The following is a 19,745-nucleotide window of genomic DNA, read 5'->3' on the forward strand; positions in this document are numbered from 1 at the left end:
TATTGTTCGTGACTAATATCAGATTTTCTAAGTATACAGTAAGTCAGTATTCACATAAATAATCTGTGGTATTTATATTATAAGCAATTAGCTATTTCAATCACAATTTTATTATCGTTTTCTTTTATTTCCCGCTTCCCACTTTCTGTTACAGTTCTATAAAACTTGCTTTCATCAGTTTATAGTTAATTATTCCTTCTTCAAAATTTTTCTTCTTCTATAAATGTAGACGCTACTTGAAGATTTAATGAAGAAATTTTGGAAGAAAGATATTTTAGTACATCAGCTGGCCAAGTCAACCGGGTCACAAGCCATCCGGCTGTCACTGAAACTAGATGCCTGACTGAATACTCTGGAACTCTGGACTCTGGAGTCCGGAAGTTGGCCAATAGCCATGGTTATTGCCTTATTGGTTCTCCGTCGTCACACCTTCATCAGAGGATCCCTTGACTTGTGAATGTGTACATTTTTTCTCGATTTTCAAGGTAGTATTAGTGTTATACTTATTCATCGTTTAATCAACCTTTTAACCTAGAATCGTTTTTAAAGTATATTTTGGTTTAGTCGCAAATTTTTAGTAATTTTTGCCCTGATTTGGTTGTCAATGGGAACTCTTTGGGAAATTTTACCCTGTCCTAGGTACTTGACGCAAGTATCATGGCCGACCGTATTTTTCGGTAACTTGCTAAAGAATGAAACTTTTCCAGTCCAGTTTTATGCTTAAGACCATCGCTTAGTTATGCCGCAGTTGCCAGAGATGTCTAATAGGACAGGTAATTTTTAAAGCTTAAATCCAAAGACATTTAGGTAGGAGATTAGCTACCTAGCCTATAAACTTCAAGACACTTCGGTAGGTTACCCTATGCTAGGTACTTTTGTGAACTTGCCCTTGGTATGGCCAATTTAGAGCCTTTTTAACTAACGTAGCGACCCGACAATTTTGTTGTGAAATGTTACGATCATTTCACGCTAAGTTAGACTAAACTAGTATGTTTTACACTTTTGAGTGTAATACCTAGGTAGTAGCCTAAACCAAAGGTTGTGAAAGGTGATACTAATTGAGGGCCTTTTTGAGGATTGACATCTGAAGTTTTTATTTACCAATCGTGGAGTGTAGGTAGTCTAATGAAATTAAATGTAGCCCACGTTAGCCTAATGAATTAGCGTTAGGGATGTCACTACGTGTTTCTGATTTAGGCTAGTTAGTGTTTGAGCCAATTATAGTAGGTAGTAGGTTAAATTGAGTTCTCTGTCATATGCATCAGTCAAGAGTTGTGGCATATCCAGGCAACACTTAGAGACCTCTATGCTCTTTAAAACTACGAAATAGTAATGGCATACTACTTAGTGCTTTTTTTGGGAAGTGGCTGCTATGTCGCCGATCGGTCATTTACCCGTTTAAGTGTGAAAAGCTTTCTGATATTGGTGCCTTAGTGAAGGACTGTCTAAAACAACTGGTAATCATGATAAATTTGTTAAATGGGTAGATTTATAGTAATATTCCGTGGTAGCCTAGAATATGGCAGTTGCGGTTTTCTATGCAGTTTTACCGGTATTTCTTACCGTTTGGGTAGATCAAGTGTACCTATCTGCGGCGGCCCAGAGTATGGCAGTTGCGGTTTTTCTATGCAGTTTTACCTCCTGAACAAGAATTTGAAGTAATATTTATTCGGACGACTCTAATTTACCTTTGAACTCTATCCTACGTTAAAGGGGATTCCCAGTGGGAACCGGGGTTTTGGGTGGGGACAAAACCCCAACTCTATCCCACGGTAAGGGGGACCCCCAGTGGGAACCGGGGTTTTGGGTGGGAAGAAACCACTTGTGGGGAGATTTTGCCGTGTTATTGTGGTATTTCCCACATTTATCACTTTTAAAAACACGAAATACAGGCGGAAATAGGAAATAAAACTAGCGATAGTGGAGCCGTTCCACATCCATATTCGTCTACTACTACTACTACCACAACACTGAATCCTACTACGCATGCGCTAATGCTACTGCGCATGTGCTAACTGTAAGGGAGCTTTTGGCCTAAACTCAGACTTCTTAGTGAGGAAAGAAATGGGGGTTTACGGGAGGGATATATGTGTTTAGCCAAACACGTTACAGTATGACCCCTACATTGCTACCGGACTTGGGGGAGATTTTGCCGTGTTATTGTGGTATTTCCCACATTTATCACTTTTAAAAACACGAAATACAGGCGGAAATAAGAAATAAAACTAGCGATAGTGGAGCCGTTCCACATCCATATTCGTCTACTACTACTACTACCACAACACTGAATCCTACTACGCATGCGCTAATGCTACTGCGCATGTGCTAACTGTAAGGGAGCTTTTGGCCTAAACTCAGACTTCTTAGTGAGGAAAGAAATGGGGGTTTACGGGAGGGATATATGTATTTAGCCAAACATGTTACAGTATGACCCCTACATTGCTACCGGACTGAGTGAAGGATTGGGTGGTAACAGGGTTCCCAGATTTGGCAGTTTCTCACCAAATTTGGCTTTTTTTCCTAATTTGGTGGGTAAAAATTCACTTTGGCTGGTTAGTGGTATTTTGGCTGGTTTTCAAACACTTTCTATTTGAGCTAAACACTGATCCCACGTTTGAGGAATCTCTCCCCAGATTGGGAATTTTTGAAGGTTTTCAGGAAAATCTGGGAATTTGAATAGTTTTCAGTAAAAAACTTGGTAACATTTAAGCAAAAATATGTAGATGGAATTAAAATAAAAATCACACACACACCAGATGACCACAAAACAGGCTGCCGGATTCTCGGAGAACGAGCCTCATTTCAAAATTTCAATTCATTCTCGTTTTTTCCTGTATTCTTATATTAGTTTATATTATCTAACTAAAACTATGATGCCGCTATACAAGCATATATGATAAAAAATATGCATTTATAAAGATAAATATAACGCACATATATTTGCCGGTTATTTGGGTTGGTTTGGATTTCATTTGGCGGATTTTGGCTGGTTTCATGGTAGACTTTGGCTGGTTGGTAGTGGTGTTATCTGGGAACCCTGGCTGGTAACCATACGTTGAGTTACATGAAAGCATTTACCTAATTTGTTTATTAAACATGTTATTTGAATTCTAGTGTTTATTCCTTTTCCTTTTTCCATAGTATTTGTATAATAACTGTTTTGAAATATCCCCACCTAATCATTTCACCATATATAACTTGAAATATTATGTTATAATTGAGGACAGACACCTAAAAATCCTACGTGTTGATATAGAACTCAGTTTTAGGACGTTTCGATACCTACCTACCTACCTACCTGTTACGTGAAATTGCACATTGCGTTGCATATTACATACACACTCCCTATATCATTATACACAAGTCAATCCCTCCCCTTTCCAGTATTCACGACTGGCTCTTTACGTTACACCATTTACAATGCATTTCTCACCGATACCAATACCTAGATTAAAGTTTGCCATTATTATTATAAAACCTACATTTAAATATATAACATATAAATATATAGTTTGCCATTATTATTATAAAAACCTACATTTAAATATATTCCATTATACAGTTTTACAGACATTACAATTTACACCTCCCTTCCACTTTCCTTACTATTATGCAGTTTATGTATGGTTACTTTTAACACTTTACAACACTTCCACACCCATCACAGTTAGGTTTATATGTCCATTTTACCTACTGGGGCCGAATCCCCTCCCCCGGTTAGGCAACATACCCTTAGGTTTAGTTTGTTATATGTTGGTTTACCTACTAGTTTTTACTTCCTTGAAGGGGTTACCTGGTTAGGCTATTGTTGTTAGTTCTTCAAGGGTGGATACCGGGGGGAGGGGGGGCGGGTTGGTTAGGTTACATTCCCTACTTGGTTACCTACTACGTTAGGTTTGGTTAGGTTTACATTCCTTACTAGGTTAGATTAGGCCTTTAAAAATAAGGGGGGTATGGGGGCGAAGCCCCATGGTCAGGCAATATTCCCTACTAGGTTGGGGTTAAGGTTTTTTGGTTACATTCCCTTACTAGGTTAGGTTAGGCCTTTAAGGGGGGGTACGGGAGGGCGAAGCCCCCTGGTCAGGCATTCCTACTAGGTTAGGTTAGGTTTACAATTCCTTTTTTACTAGGTTACTTAGGGCCTAGTATTTCCCTACTAGGTTAGGAGGTTGGTTTACCGTTCCTTCTAGGGTTAGGTTAGGCCTTAAGGGGGGGTACGGGGGGGCGAAGCCCCCCTGGTCAGGCAATTTCCCTACTAGGATTAGGTTGGGGGGGTTTGGTTTAGGTTTACATTCCTTACTAGGTTACGTTTAGGGGGCCTAGTAATTTTCCTACTGGTTAGGTTAGGTTCGTTCCTTACTAGGTTTAGGTTAGGGCCTTTTTAGGGGGGGTACCGGGGGGGCCGAGCCCCTCCTTGGTCAGGCAATGTTCCTACTAGGTTGGTTGGTTAGGTTAGGTTCATCCCTTACCTAGGGTTAGGTTAGGCCTTTAGGGGGTATGGGGGGGCGAAGCCCCCCTGGTCAGGCAATATTCCTACTAGGTTAGGTAGGTTGGTTAGGTTACATTCCTTACTAGGTTACGTTAGGCCTAGTATATCCCTACTAGGTTGAGGTTAGGTACGTTCCTTACTAGGTTAGGTTAGGCCTTCAAGGGGGGGTACAGGGGGGCGAAGCCCCCCTGGTCAGGCAATGTTTCCCTACTAGGTTAAGTGTTGGTTAGGTTATATTCCTTACTAGGTTAGGTTAGGCCTTTAAGGGGGGTACGGGGGGCGAACCCCCTGGTCAGGCAATATTCCCTACTAGGTTAGGTTGGTTAGGTTACATTCCTTACTAGGTTACGTTAGGCCTAGTATTTCTCTACTAGGTTAGGTTAGGTTACGTTCCTTACTAGGTTTAGGTTAGGCCTGTAAGGGGGGGTACGGGGGGCGAAGCCCCCCTGGTCAGGCAATGTCCCTACTAGGTTTAGGTTAGGCCTTTAAGGGGGGGTACTGGGGGCGAGAGCCCCCCTGGTCAGGCAATATTCCCTACTAGGTTAGGTTAGGTTGGTTAGGTTACATTCCTTACTAGGTAAGGTTAGGCCTAGTATTTCCCCTACTAGGTTAGGTTAGGTTACGTCCTTACTAGGTTAAGTTAGGCCTTTAAGGGGGGGTACGGGGGGCGAAGCCCCCCTGGTCAGGCAATGTTCCCTACTAGGTTAGGTTAGGTTACATTCCGACTAGGTTAGGTTAGGCTTTAAGGGGGGTATGGGGGGCAAAGCCCCCCTGGTCAGGCAACATTGCCTACTAGGTTAAGTTCCCTACTAGGTAAGGTTACATCCCCTGCTAGGTTAGGTTATGTTAGGTTGGTTTGGTTCATTAAGGGGGGTTACAGCAGGCCCAACCCCACCCCTGGTCAGGCAACATCCCCTACAAGTTTAATTAGTTTTGTTATATGCTAACCTATGTTTAATTTGGTCTTTTGTATTTATTAAAACTACTATAGGCCCTATTACACATTTACCACCAGGACTTAAATCCCACCCCCTCCTGGGCCCGTTATATATGTATTTGTATTATTTCATATTTTGAACCCATCCCACATTTACATTTAGTTCCTTAACTACCCATTTACTTTTATTACCCTTAACATTGCCAACTTATCTTGTTAAGTGCTTGTTCATTTACCTCAGCCCCACCCTGCCTCAACCAATAGCATCAAAGCATTTTTACTACACCCCACCTCTCCTACCCTGTTTTCTACGGTCTGGCCTCCTGCCACCTCCTAACTGTTGAACTCCAACACTGTTGAATCTGCCGCCATGACATCCACTGCTGCATCTACTTCACGCTCGCCCCAGCCCCTCACCAGGAACTCTTTGCCAACTTCATGTAACAATTGTTACATGAGTTACAAAGATTTTTCTGCCTTTTACTCAGGTAATTATGATCGACTAATCAGTTTTTGCCAGGACCACGGCCTCCTGAGAAAGCAGGTCTTTTGCCCCCATTCAGTCGACTCCAGATACGGGAGGAGAATGTATAACTTCATCGGGTACTTGGCTGTTGCTTATTTCAAGCTGCATTTTGAGGAACCCAAGACCCGCCTCCACGCATTCTTAAAAGCAGCTGCTGCTTTGTACCCTCCACCCCTTTAAGGTAAGGTCCAAACATTATTCTTAATTATTATGTTTTAGGAAAGTGAGTGTTAGGCTTTCGCCGAAAGTTGCGTCAAGGTATGTTACTATTCAGTGGGGAGCTGCTAAGACAACTCGTACCTTCCACCTTACCCCTCCCACCCCTGTGCATTACCCCCCCCCCCCCCCCACCCCCCCCCTTAGTGAACATATGGCTCCGTGGTGGTTGGGGAATTTAAACATGGCGGCTGTGTTTACATTTCCTTCACCGTAACGAATACTTGGTACCTTCCTACAGGACCGTTCTTCGGTGACTTAGACTATGGCAATTGACATTTTCTATGTTATTTTAGTTGCTTTATAAGGGTTGTAAGGAATATTTTTTTCGTTTGGTTGGAACTAAACTTTAATATACCTTTGAGTTTGGTGCGGCTATTATGTAACTTTCAAAGGTCAATTACTGCTTAGTTACAGCCGGCCGAATGGATATTACTTTTAAATCTTGTACAGTAACTCAAATAACATAGGAATCAGTCAATTGCCATAGTCTAAGCCACCGCGGATTGCTTCTGTAGAAATACCACCGTTTGCTCCGCCAGCAAGTTATCAAATTTAAGTACTTTCACTAAAAAGAAGGAAGTCCAAGGTTTCGTTTGATGTATAAATCTAAGCGGCGCTAGGTCTATAAGTGGTTTAAAAATCTAAATTAAATTCGACCCACCTGAAAAAAACTAAGTCCCTCGACTTCATAACACTCAAATTCCTCTTCAGACTGAGCTCTCGTTCGTTCGTTTGTACGTTAAAAACATAATTATGTCATTATCACATCATTGACTGTATTCTACGTAGCAAGACATCACCCAAACGTCATAGTTTTTAACCAATGAAGATTATCCACATTTTACTTGGGACCAGCATTTTAACAAAACTAGAATCACGTGACTTGAATACCCAATCAGGTGACAGTTTTACTAGGAAACTAACACTTTTCGACACTTCACACAATTTCCACCGCCATGGAGGCGTGTGAACCTTCAACTTCTGGTGCGGTTTCTCATTTACCATCTACTTTGACATCAATTTATGTGGATTTTCTCCCAAGTTCTTGTCTCAGTTTGTTGGATACTTGGCTCTTGCATATTTTAAATTGCATTTTAAAGTATTGGATAGGCTCCATGCATTCTTAAAGATGGCAGCTCACCTTTACCCTCCAACCTAATTACACAAAGGGATTTAGGCTGTCTTATATTTAATATGGCTGTGTAAGGGGGGTCGCGGGGGCGGCCGGGGCGCAGGTAAGGATACGGCTACTAGGTTAGGTTAGCTGGTGGCCTTATTGCTAATTCTATATGTGCCATTATTCGTATGTTAAAACAGATTCTTTAATTCATTCCCCACCCAAAAACCCTGGTTTCCCACCGGGGTCCCCCAAGATTGGAAAGGTTAACAAATAGGGTAAAAATACTGTTCCTCCTCAAAAAAAAGGTCAGCTTTAGATAAGGCACAAAGTAATTCATCAGAAAAAAAAATATTATAAAAATTAGTGGCAGAGCTATTGTATAGAATTACCTCTCCTAAACAAGAATTTTAAGTAATATTTATTCGGACTACTAATTAACCCCCAGGGGCTAGTACTAAACACGGCGAAATACATTGGCCCCCCCAATCCCTGATGGATGTCGTATCCGCTGTTACGTTCCTTTGCAGTCCGTGCGGAACTATTCTTTAGAATTACTGTTAAATGTATTGTCCCAAGTTCATCTGAGGTAGGCTACTGGGTAAGGTAATTCTACAGAATAGTTCCCCACGGACTGCAAGGAATGTAACCGCGGATACAACATCCACTAGGGATTGGGGCCTCCAATGTATTTCGCCGTGTTTAGTACTGGCTCCCGGGGGTTAATTACAGTTGTCCGAATAAATATTACTTTAAATTCTTGCTCAGGAGGTAAAACTGCATAGAAAAACTGCAACTGCTATAGTCAAGGGCGCCGCGGCATAGTACCCTAGATCTACCCTGGGTGAGGCCACTGATATAATTTAGTCAATGCAAATTAGCCTACACCATGAGTGTTGGCAGCCTCACCTAATTTTGTGTAACTCATTAAGACTACAAAGCTTGCCTACATGTGGTATAGCCAGGTGAAGGATAATATGCAGCATAGGCTATCCCAAGCTGAACGTTGTACTGGATGTACTGGAAAGTGTCGTGATTGAGGAGATTTGTTTACAAATGTCTTTGTAAAATTTTACTTTAATTACCTGTGGATTGTGGCCTGATGTAAGCAAGTGTAGCAAAGTGTAGCGTAATGAGGTAGGTTAAGGAAGCGCAGCATGAGATGAGTGTGCGAGTGCCTGCTCCAGATAGGCATGCTGTTGTTGTAATTTGCATAGACTTAAATATGTAATCAAGGGCCAATTATCGCCGTTCTGGGTTAGTGTCGTCAGTGCAACTCGTGCAGTGCACTGTAGGCATTACTTAGGTTCTCTGCAGTGTGCCTTCAGTCCCTAGCTGCAACCCATTTCATTCCTTTAACTCTATCTACTTCTATATTCTCATTCTTCCATCTGACTTTCGTCGTAATACACCTTTCAAACTTTTACTGTCAATTTCCATTTCAGTGCTGACTGACCTCATTCGTCCCTGTGCTTGGTCTCTGTCTAAAATTCTATATTCAATTCAAGGGCTAATTACATTTAAATTGTGAAAGTTTATATGATGGTTTTTATGTGATTTTGTTCGTTTGATGATCGTTCTGGTCATTAGTGAATGGTTAAACCAGTACACACTCGAGGGTAGGTAGGCCATCCCTCAACGTTAATCCGGAACCATGGTTGAACACAAAGGATTGTGAGTAAGGGCCTGCTGAATTATTAGAATAATGATGTACTTAAGAACCCTAGGGCACATGGTCCTTTATGGCAGGGAGTGACTGCCCACTAGCTTTACGTAAGGCATCATAAATAAAATGCCTCATGACCTAGCATAGAGTTTAGAGTGTATTAAATGATAATCAAAACAAGAAAAAGTTATATTTCTACTAGAAGGATTCCCTGTAAATTTCATAGGAAATCTTTTGGGATATCTGGTCTTTTGGAAGTTAAGTAATACTGTAGGTTTTAACAGGTCAGAAACAACCACTACTGCCTTCTGTCAGTAAACAGAATTTATAGGCATTTTTATTTACTTGGTCAAAACACCTTACCTACTGATGTCAAAATTCTTTACTGTGGATTATATATACAGGCAGTCCCCAGGTTACGACGGTCTCGGCTTACGACGTTCCAAGGTTAAGGCGCTTTTCAATTATATTCATCAGAAATTATTTCCTGGGTTATGACGCATGTTCCAGGGTTACGACGCCTACAACACTGATCTGGCAGATGAAATATGACACAAAAATGCAAAATAATCAATATTTGAAAGCTTTTTTGATGAAAAATACAACAAGAATGCAGTTTACATAGTTTTCAATGCACCCAAAGCATTAAAAGTAAGGTTTTCTTAGGATTTTTTACCATGTTCCGGCTTACGACGATTTTCGGGTTACAAAGCGTCTCAAGAACGGAACCCCCGTCGTAACCCGGGGACTGCCTGTATATATATATATATATATATATATATATATATATATATATATATATATATATATATATATATATATATATATATTATCTCTATGCTCTTGTAGTGCTTTGGTTTTCTTTCAAGGTGTGATTAAAACACCAATAATTCACATGATTTAAGGCTTGGAACTAACAAATATGTACATATTAATGTATTTTATCAGTAGATGCATACTAATAGTTGTTTCTTTAGGGACATACAGTGATACCACTGCTTATGAGAATAGATGGGCCGACTCATATTCATCTCTGTGGGTAAAAGTGGACAAAGAAAGAAAAATATGTACTAATACAATAACATGTACGCTAAGCGTCTGCAGCAAATACGTACTGGGAAATACTGTAGGTAATCTTAACTTCTCCTACATTGGTGGTTGATCTTATTTGCTGTGCAACTAGATCCAGATATATTTGCTTAGCAGCCACTAATGACTGAATCTTACATATATTTGTTAGCTTTTCTTGTATTTAGGGATGATTCGTAAATATCTTTGTTGAATTCTTGATTAGGCCAGGATGGCATTATTTTACCCCCAATATGACTTACAGCTTGTTAAACCTTTGTATTTTGCTTTTTTCCCATGACTAGTGCACCACAATGTATGTTGCATTAATGTTTGCGGCATTAAGTAATTGTACACCTTTTTCAGGGTTGGCAGTTTAAACCAAATGATTTAAACCATGGTTTAAACCAGTCAATAAAAAAAAACATTGTTTTTTTGGTTTTCATTTTTTGGGGGGGTCTTAATGTTTCCTTTATAACTTTTAGGTAATATATATTTTTGGCAACTTTTGGTATTTTTATCAGTTACTTGGATTTTCAAATAAAATTGGCAATGTTAATGTTTACTTGTTTAGCCTACTAAAACATTCTGAATTGTAACTATCTTAAAGTATATTTGTGTTACCGTGCCATAATATAACATTTGATGTAACTGAACATATTCATACAATTGGTAAACCTCAGATAATTAGGTTAAAAGAAATTTGTAATGGGAGGTTAGTTATATAAAAAGAAACAATCATGTTAATCATAGCTTCAGAGAGAGAGCAGTTATTCATTTCAAGTTGAAATAGGTAAAAAAAGACATCCAAATAAAAAAAAAATTTCAAAACTAATCACAATTTGGTGTTAACTACAAATGTTAGCACAGTTATATATGAAGAAAAAAATCAGTTATTCACATCCAGTTCAAGTACCTAGATCTAAACGACTGATTCAAATAAACAAGAAAAAAAAAATTAAAAAAAAAAAAAAAAAAAACATTTGGTGGTGATTACCACAAATGTTAGCAGTGGTTAACAAAAATCAAAATCAAATCAATCTACAATTTTAAAGAATAATAATAATAATAAAAAGACTTGTAATACATGAGAAAAATAAATTGTCTTTCATCCAAATCCTAGCCTCTGACCATGCATAATTTTTCAGACAAAATTGGTTTATAAAGTACAAATTTCAACGTCAAGGTTAACTTGATCAACACTGGAAATGCAAACATTACAAAACATAAAAGACTAGTCTGTTTCATCTACATTATAGTCTTTGTTTAAAACTGTGTAAAAAAAACCAACTTCCCAGCCTTTTCGATTCCCAGTGTTTCTGAGTTTGGAGTGTACCAAACCAATAGTAGAAAAGATTTTCTCAACGCTTGCACTTGAAGTAAGTCCATTAAGCAAACCACAGATATCTTCTATCACACTGATATCAATTTTGCCTTTTAATGCACGCCACCAGGAGCAACGGGTAAGTTGAGAAATGACTGAAGACTCAAACAAGTAGGCTTTGTCGGAAGGAAATGCTTTAGCTTTCAATATAAGTATAATTAGTATCACTTATGGGTATTCCTCTTCTGCTAAAGACATTGCTTTAGACTCTTCATCTTCTGGCATGTTTTCCACGTCCTTTTGGAAATTGGGATCCAGTAAGTAAGCAAGATGATAATCTGTAATTGCTTGATCATATCTTTTCTTGGCTTTCTCCATTTCTTTATCTGGAAGTATTTGTTTGAGTTCAAGTACAAGATTTTTCCAAATCTTCACTGCATCGCTTATTTTACACTTGTCACTTTGCAAATTAGATAGGGCAGTAGATACAGGTTTTAGTCGGTTGGCTGAATCTTTTGCATTGCTTTTAATGTTCTTGTTCATTATCTTTGAAGTAATGGGTTCATCTAGAGCAATGGATGCCAAGATTGGCCAGTTTTGAAGATAAGATTCCATACACAGAGTTCCACCTTGTTTCAACGGACATTATCAGCTTTTTACCACCTGCTTCCTTGTATCTTGCTGAGGGAAGATGAGTATTCCTGACATACTTTATCATTTTTACCACATGGGATTTCACATATGGTATATAAATCATGAGCTAATAAGTTAGCAATGTGTGAAGAACATCCATAGGTTGCAATGCTACAGCCAAACTCCTTTTTAAGTTGTTTCATCATGGCTTTCATATTAGCAGAATTCTGTTACAAAACTGCGCACCCGTACATCAAACTCCTGAGATGCTTCCTTCATTACTTTGGTAGCAAGACTAGATAAGTATGTTACATCATGCTTTTGACCAGACGTATCAACAGTCGTAACCAAGTAACTGAATTTTCATCGATAACTGACACGCACACAACTGGCTCATTTTGGATATTGCTCCAGCCATCTAAATCCTTTGAAGCAATCTGACCTTTCAAAAGAAGTTTCCTTTTAGTAATCTCATCATAAACTTCATTCAAAATTTTCACCAATTTGTTTCCTTGTAGATACTTTGTATCCTGGGCGTATCAGTTGAACAAATTTTAGAAACTGAGGGTTGTCTACTGTTCTAAAGCTACTATTTGTTGCATATGAATATCTAGCTAGCTGCTTACCAAAACTTTGCTTTTCTTTTTCACTTCTTTATAAAATATCTGTCTAGTTGGTGTCCTTCCATTTTTCTTTTTAATTTTACCTGTTCCTTGGATTCAGCTGATCTTTTCAAGTTTTTATCAGACTTGTAAGAAAGTCTCAAACTAGAGCTATCAATAATCATTTGTGTACTGGTGCAAGGGGCAGAGGAACTTCTAGTTAGGCCTAACTGAGATACCGAACTAGAACTTGAAACAATTTCAGTATCCGGTGGTCCTGGATTTCTAAGGCTTTCAATTTCTTGCTCTTCTGGCTCCTCAACATCTGAAATTGTCATGAGAGGTCTATGCTTCAATGGTAATCAACATGTAACAGTTTTGCTTGAAATTTATATAACTTGAAAAGAGACTATGGTATATGTTGTTTAAAAGTTATTTGATTTTAAATTTGGTTGAATTTGAAATTTTTTTTTATTTTTTTAATATAAACCTATAATTTTGGTGATGACTTGATTAGGGATGCGCCAAAGCTTAGACCAAAATCTCTTCACCAAAACCTAAACTTCGGCTGATATCCCAACTATGACTGAATGACAATTTTAGGTCCACGAGTCTGATTGAATGTCAAACTTTTACACATATAAGCCTAGCCTAGGCCTAGAAATTTCATATAGTGGAAAGTATCCCTCGTGTAGGTTAATCTGTAATCCCTGATTTCTGGGCTGAGAAATAAGCCTTCAAAAATTGCAAAATACTTGGATACTTTCAGTAATCAAAATACAGTAGCCTAATAGTGTTAGGCAATTGAAAATAGTTTGCCGAAGCCAAAGCTTCTGAACATATTGCCCCTAGTCAAAGCAAAACTGCCGAAGCTTTGGCATGCCATAGCCAAAACTTCAGCACACTCCTAATCTTTATAAGAAGATTAAATCTGACAATTTTTTAATTTTCCAGATTAATTATAAAATGAAGTTTAGGTAAAAACATAGTCTATCCTACATTTGTATTTTAATTTACAAAAAAATAGGTTAAGAATAGACTTAATGGAGAAAATAATTACATATTTTATTCATTATAAAAATTGGACGATAATGCTGTTTATGAATAAATATTTCTAGTATTTATGAGCTTCAATTTAATAATAGGTCTAAATTTGTATTAACAGGGATAATATGACGTAGGTCTTCTTACTATGATGTCTTAAGTATAGCCAATGCCACTATGCCATACAATGTGCAATCTGATTGTACTTTTTCATCCAAATGCATTTTTGTGGCCTAAACTTCGATAGTTGATGATGTTTACTGAACATTAAACATATATATTTGTCATAATTTTTGCCCGAATAGCGAGATGATCATTTTCAACTTGTTCAGGATGGCAGAATTGAACCAAAAGATATATTTAACTTAATATATATGTTTTACTGTAACAAATCTTTAATGACAAAAACACATAGGTCTATGAATTTTATAAGATAAAGGCAGAATTACTTAGAGGAGTTTTTGCTAAAACACATCCGGGGTTAACTACAGTTTAAAGGGGCACCAGTTTCATTTTACACATGAGGGGGGTTTCGTCCCCCCAGTTAGGAAACACGGCCAACTAGGTTAGGTTAGGTTAATTGAGAGTAAAAAGATTATTGGTAACAATGTATCCAATGCGTCTGGGAGGTTGTCCCCCCCTACACTAGGCGTTCCCACATCCGTTTCTATCTGACAATACTTGTATTGATACGTCGGGGATTTCATACATTCTTGCTGACCGCGTTATTAAAAAAAAAAACAAAAATAGGCTTGCCTGCAAATGCATGTAATTGCTGTCAGAGATTTATCCTTATTTTAGAAAAAGAGAATTATAGATTACCTGTAAATGGAGGACTGACTATCAACTACCTAATTCAAGGCCAAGCATATGCATTCAGATGGAATTGTAAAATCAGACTGCATTGAGTCTGACTGGCCTTAAAAACATACCCCAGTACTATCTTTATTGGTAACCTGATCTAATAGCTTTTGTAAGTTTCTCTACGAAAATCACAGATTTCCTCGAAGTGAATAATTATTTTAGTACTATTGATTCAGATGTTAGGCCTAGGCCAAACTTTACTCATTAAATTATCAGCCTAGGCTTCTGATATCAAAAGTATCTAACCTAGCTTACTTGATATTAGGTATTTCCAAGGATTTATGAAGTTTGATGAATAAATTACAGTTAGTCCATCAGTGTCAATTTGTTTCCTAGTCTAGCATAATTTACCCCCTGAAGCATAACATCTTTCCATAACACATTTACTTACTAATTTCATCGCCAGTTTCCAAGGCAACACAATTACTGTAATGAGCATTCATTCTTGCTATTTTCCCTTCCATTACTTTGTGGAATTTTTTGCAAATATAGCTCTACAACCCTTTCTGCCTACCACCACTTTTTCATAAAATTTCCAAATGTCTGCTTTTCTACCTGTCATGTTGATCAGTTGTTTTTAGCACTATGACCACTTGCAGTCATGCACATTATTGAAAAACAACCAGTGTCATTGTAGCCTACCGTGACTAGAGTAACATGCCAGTAGCACTAGCTTGGCAGTGTTCTTACAGTTGCCAACTAGCCATATTTATGATTAAATGACCATGATCATGTAATCATATTAATCTGCTATTTAAATCTGGTATTTATTCATTTTTTTAGATGTAATAAATTAAAACCATTTTGAATATAGAAAGTCAGAAAAGTTTCATTAATAAAAATATAACCCTTAAAATGGTAAATTGTTAACTTGATATTTTACTCAATCAGATCCAAACTTGTAAACAAACCAGATACAGGTATTAGACATGACATATCCATAAAACTAAAGCATTCTCTCTCTCTCTCTCTCTCTCTCTCTCTCTCTCTCTCTCTCTCTCTCTCTCTCATATGCAGTTGTTTGAAGTATTGCTTTAAACCAAAAATTTGGACTTTCAACCATAGTGTTCTAAGATGTGTATATATATATATTATTATATATATATACTATATATATATAATATATATATATAGGTAATATATAATATTTATATATATAATATATATATATATATTATATAATAATTATTATATATATATATTTATATATATAATTATATATTATATATATATATTATATATTTATTATATAATATATATATATATATATAATATATATATATTTAACATAATATATATATATCATATATATAATATATATATATATATATATTTATATATAATATAATATATATATTTATATATATATATAATATATATTATATATATATTATATAATATTTATATATATATATATATAATTTATATATATATATAATATTATATATATATTATAATGAATATATATAATATTTATATATATATATTATATTATATACTATATATATAGTTATATAATATATACTATATATATAATATTTTATAATATATATATATTATATATATATAATATATATATAGATATATATATATAATATATATATATATATATATATATAATATATATATATAATATATATAATATATATATATATAATATAAATATATAATTATATATATATATATATATATATAATATATATATATATATATATAAATATAATATAATATATATAATATAGGTATATAACTATATATATATATATAATATAATATATATATAATAATATATATAATATATTATATATCTATATATATTATATATATTATATTATATGAGATTGTAAATTTTGGCCATGCAGATAATGGAACTATTAAATTTTGTTAATCCTTCTTAAAGTGTATGGATAAATCATACTTGTATGTCAAATACATATAAGGCCACAGAATTGTGTGATTATCATTAAAATTGCTTTAGTTTTATACTGGGTAGCACAAAAATGAAATAAACCCATAAAAAACATACCTAGTAGCACAAAAAATAAAACCGTAAAAAAAAATATATTTCATGGTTGAAACCAAAGAAACCATGGTTTAAACAAAAAAAAACCAAGGTTTTTAGTTTAAAAAAAAAAATTGTTTTTTGCAACCCTGCCTTTTTTCCAATCTAACAATCCTTGGGGACCACAGTGGGGAACTGGGGATTTTCTTGTGGAGGTCGGGCTGAAAGAACTAACAATACTTATGGGTCACATCAATAAAAAAAAAACGTGAGAAAAGTAGATTTTTCAGTCAAGTTACAGTTACGTCCCAAAACAATGGATACCAAACACTGCAAACATCAGTGTCCCAAAGATAATGCTGTAATTTAGGATTGTGCATTGTAACAAAGGGTACAATCTCCAGCTTAATTTTTAGGGCACTACCCTAACCTAGGGGTAAGTGACCTAATTTTGGGGGGAATGGCATTCCCCCCCACCCGTCATAGAGGTAAGGGAAAAGTAAATTATATAACTGAGAGACAATACTCCAGTCTTTTGGGAACTTGTTTACTTAGGGGCAATGTGTTACAAGTCTCAGCTGACACCATATTTCACACAAGTTTATCTAGTTAATCCATGACCTTGGTTTAAGGTTCAAATTTAAAATGCTTAGCTGTTTGACTTTCATATTACATATATGTACAGCCTATTCATTTCATATGTCTGGCTGTTTATATAGCATATATGTATATACCCATATAAGTGTACTGAGGGAGTGAGTGAGTTTTATTGTTCACAGCCTAATAAAAAATACATACATGTTATTTGAGTATTACTGTATTTGTAAATGTGCTACACTTTTATTTATTAAGAACATTTTCTTTTGATTTTATGCATGCAAGGCATGGTAAATATTTGACATTCAATTTTGTATATATTTAAAATACGGCAGAAATATGGTTCGTTCGTTCACTCCTGTTGCAACAGTCGCATGATCCATCAGTCTTGAAATGTCCTTTAACCCTTAAACGCTGACTGGACGTATTATACGTCGACTAAAATAGTCTGTCGGGTGCTAAGTGGACGTACAGTACGTTGACTACAAAAAGTTTTTTTAAATATTTGCGATAAAATAGTTATAGGCCTAGTTTGCAAAAAATTTTAAATCATGCGCCTTGAGGGATGCTGGGAGTTCACGGATCACGCTGTTGTTTTGTTTACAAGGTTACCCAGGCACGCATGCTCGAATTGCTTTTTTCTCGCACTAGCATCAGTGACGCATTGTCGGAGAGCGATCTCTTGCCGCATTCGTGTTTTGCAGAACTTTTGCGAGTGTTAGCGTATTTGTGACGCAACAGGATGTTCACAGAGATGCCCCAACGTCGTCAGGACCGTGAAAGACATGTATTGCCTGTCGGTAGTGATCGTGTGAGGAGAGTTTTAGACTTGGATGCTGGAGAGGGACCAAGCACCCAAGGTGACCCAGCTTTTCAACGCCGTGTTGTGTGGCCTCGTGTGGGCGAAAGTGACCAAAGACCGCATCCTTTGCCTTTTACGACCCCCAGGAAGCATCGGGGTGTCCTGAGGGGCATTCATAAACATTTGGGAGGCCTCCAACAAAAGGACATAGATGAATACTTGTTGGAGCTCGATCGAGAGCAGGTCGAAAGTCCTCATTTTGATGGCAGTTGGTCATCTAGTGACGAGGACATCACTCCCGATGTCAGTGATGACGAATATTTGCCCACACTGTCCGTAAGGGAGCCACAGCCTGAAAGTGAGCTGGAATTTAGTGGTTTCAGTGCCTATGAGGGAGAGTCTGAGGAGGAGGAGGAGGAGGCACCGATTTTTGCTGTTGGGGATGAGACAGAAAGTGATGGTGAAAGGGAGGGAGATGGGCCAGCAGGGAGGGTGGAAGTGCGAAGTTGTGCCCGAGCACGCATGGGCCTGTAGAAGGTCGCAACGTTGCGGCAGTTTAGGGGAAGGCCATTTGTCCGAAAGTGATGAGGGGTGGTTGGAGGACCCTACCCCACCTAACATGCACCCAGACAGCACCTGGACTGACCGTCCCTGTGCCTCTCACTGCACTGGGGTTCATTCAGCTCTTCTTGTTGTGGGAATTGCTGGAATACCTCGTTGCAGAGACGGCGGATTACACTCGGTACTGCCATGAGGAACTGCAGACGACGACGTCGTATCGCTGGCGGGGCTGCAACCTCACGCACATGGTGCATTTTTTGGGGCTTCACATTTATTTTGGAATGATGCCTGCTGCCGACGTCAGGCAATATTGGAGGCGGGATTTTTTTTTAAGTACGCCGAATGTGCCCGGCATTATGGCCCGTGATAGTTTCCTGGCGTTGGACAGGTATTTCAATGCCTTCAACCGAAGGGCCATACCCCGGAATAACCCCGACCACCTCATCTTAGTCCGCCCAGTGTTGGACTACATTCGTGAACGGTGCCAGTTTCTCGTGGTTCCTTCCAAGAACCTTTCTTTGGATGAGGGGATGATGCCATACAAAGGATATCTAAGTATAAAAGTGTACAACCCCAAGAAGCCAAAGAAATATGGTGTGAAATTATTTTTTATTACGGAGTCCAACACTGGATATGTCGTGGACTTCTCTGTGTATTCCAGGGTCTTCTCCACACTGCATGACACTGTCTTCGGTCTTGCTGATCGTTTCCGTAACCAGTGATACCACCTGTTTATGGATAATTATTATAACTCGGTATCCCTGGCCCAGGAACTGTATGAAGCAGGTGTGCATGTCAGTGGTACCCTTCGGTTGGTGCATTGGGGCCCCGAATGTCCTCAAGAGGTTCGCTAGCCAGCCGCAACATCTGGCAAGGGGAGAGACAAAGTGGCGGCGGAAGGGAGATGTCTTCGCCATTTGTTGGGAGGGCGTCCGACTCGTGCCCATGATTACAACGAGTCATGAGCCCATCCAAGAAGAGATCGTTCAGCGGAAGAAGACACGTCGGCAGGGTCGAGTTACGTATGAGGAGTTTCGTGTCCAGCGGCCTACAGTCATTGGGCACTACAACAGGCACATAGGAGGAGTTGATCTCTTTGATCAACTCATCCAGTATTATCCCTTCGCCAGGAGAACCAGGAGGTGGACACAGAAGCTCCTCAAATACCTCCTTCAGTTGCCCCTCCAGAATCCCTACATCCTCTACTGTGGGTACAATTCCAACACCCAGTGGTTGTTCCACATCTAGTTTCTCGAAGTGGCTGGGAATGCCCTCATAAACTTCAATCCTGAGG

At 37.8% G+C, this 19,745-nt stretch overlaps 1 long non-coding RNA gene across 2 annotated transcripts in view; it reads left to right on the forward strand.

Annotated features, from left to right (window-relative positions):
• The first annotated feature begins 283 nt into the window (after nucleotides 1–283).
• The window catches only part of LOC135200924 (uncharacterized), a 27,784-nt gene continuing 8,322 nt past the window's right edge, over nucleotides 284–19,745 (forward strand). For both annotated transcript variants that reach the window (XR_010311397.1, XR_010311396.1), the window contains exon 1: nucleotides 284–485. This is a non-coding gene — a long non-coding RNA (uncharacterized LOC135200924). The remainder of the gene's footprint in view (nucleotides 486–19,745) is intronic.

The sequence above is a fragment of the Macrobrachium nipponense genome, chromosome 27 (genome assembly GCF_015104395.2).
Source record: "Macrobrachium nipponense isolate FS-2020 chromosome 27, ASM1510439v2, whole genome shotgun sequence".
Lineage (NCBI taxonomy): Eukaryota > Metazoa > Arthropoda > Malacostraca > Decapoda > Palaemonidae > Macrobrachium > Macrobrachium nipponense.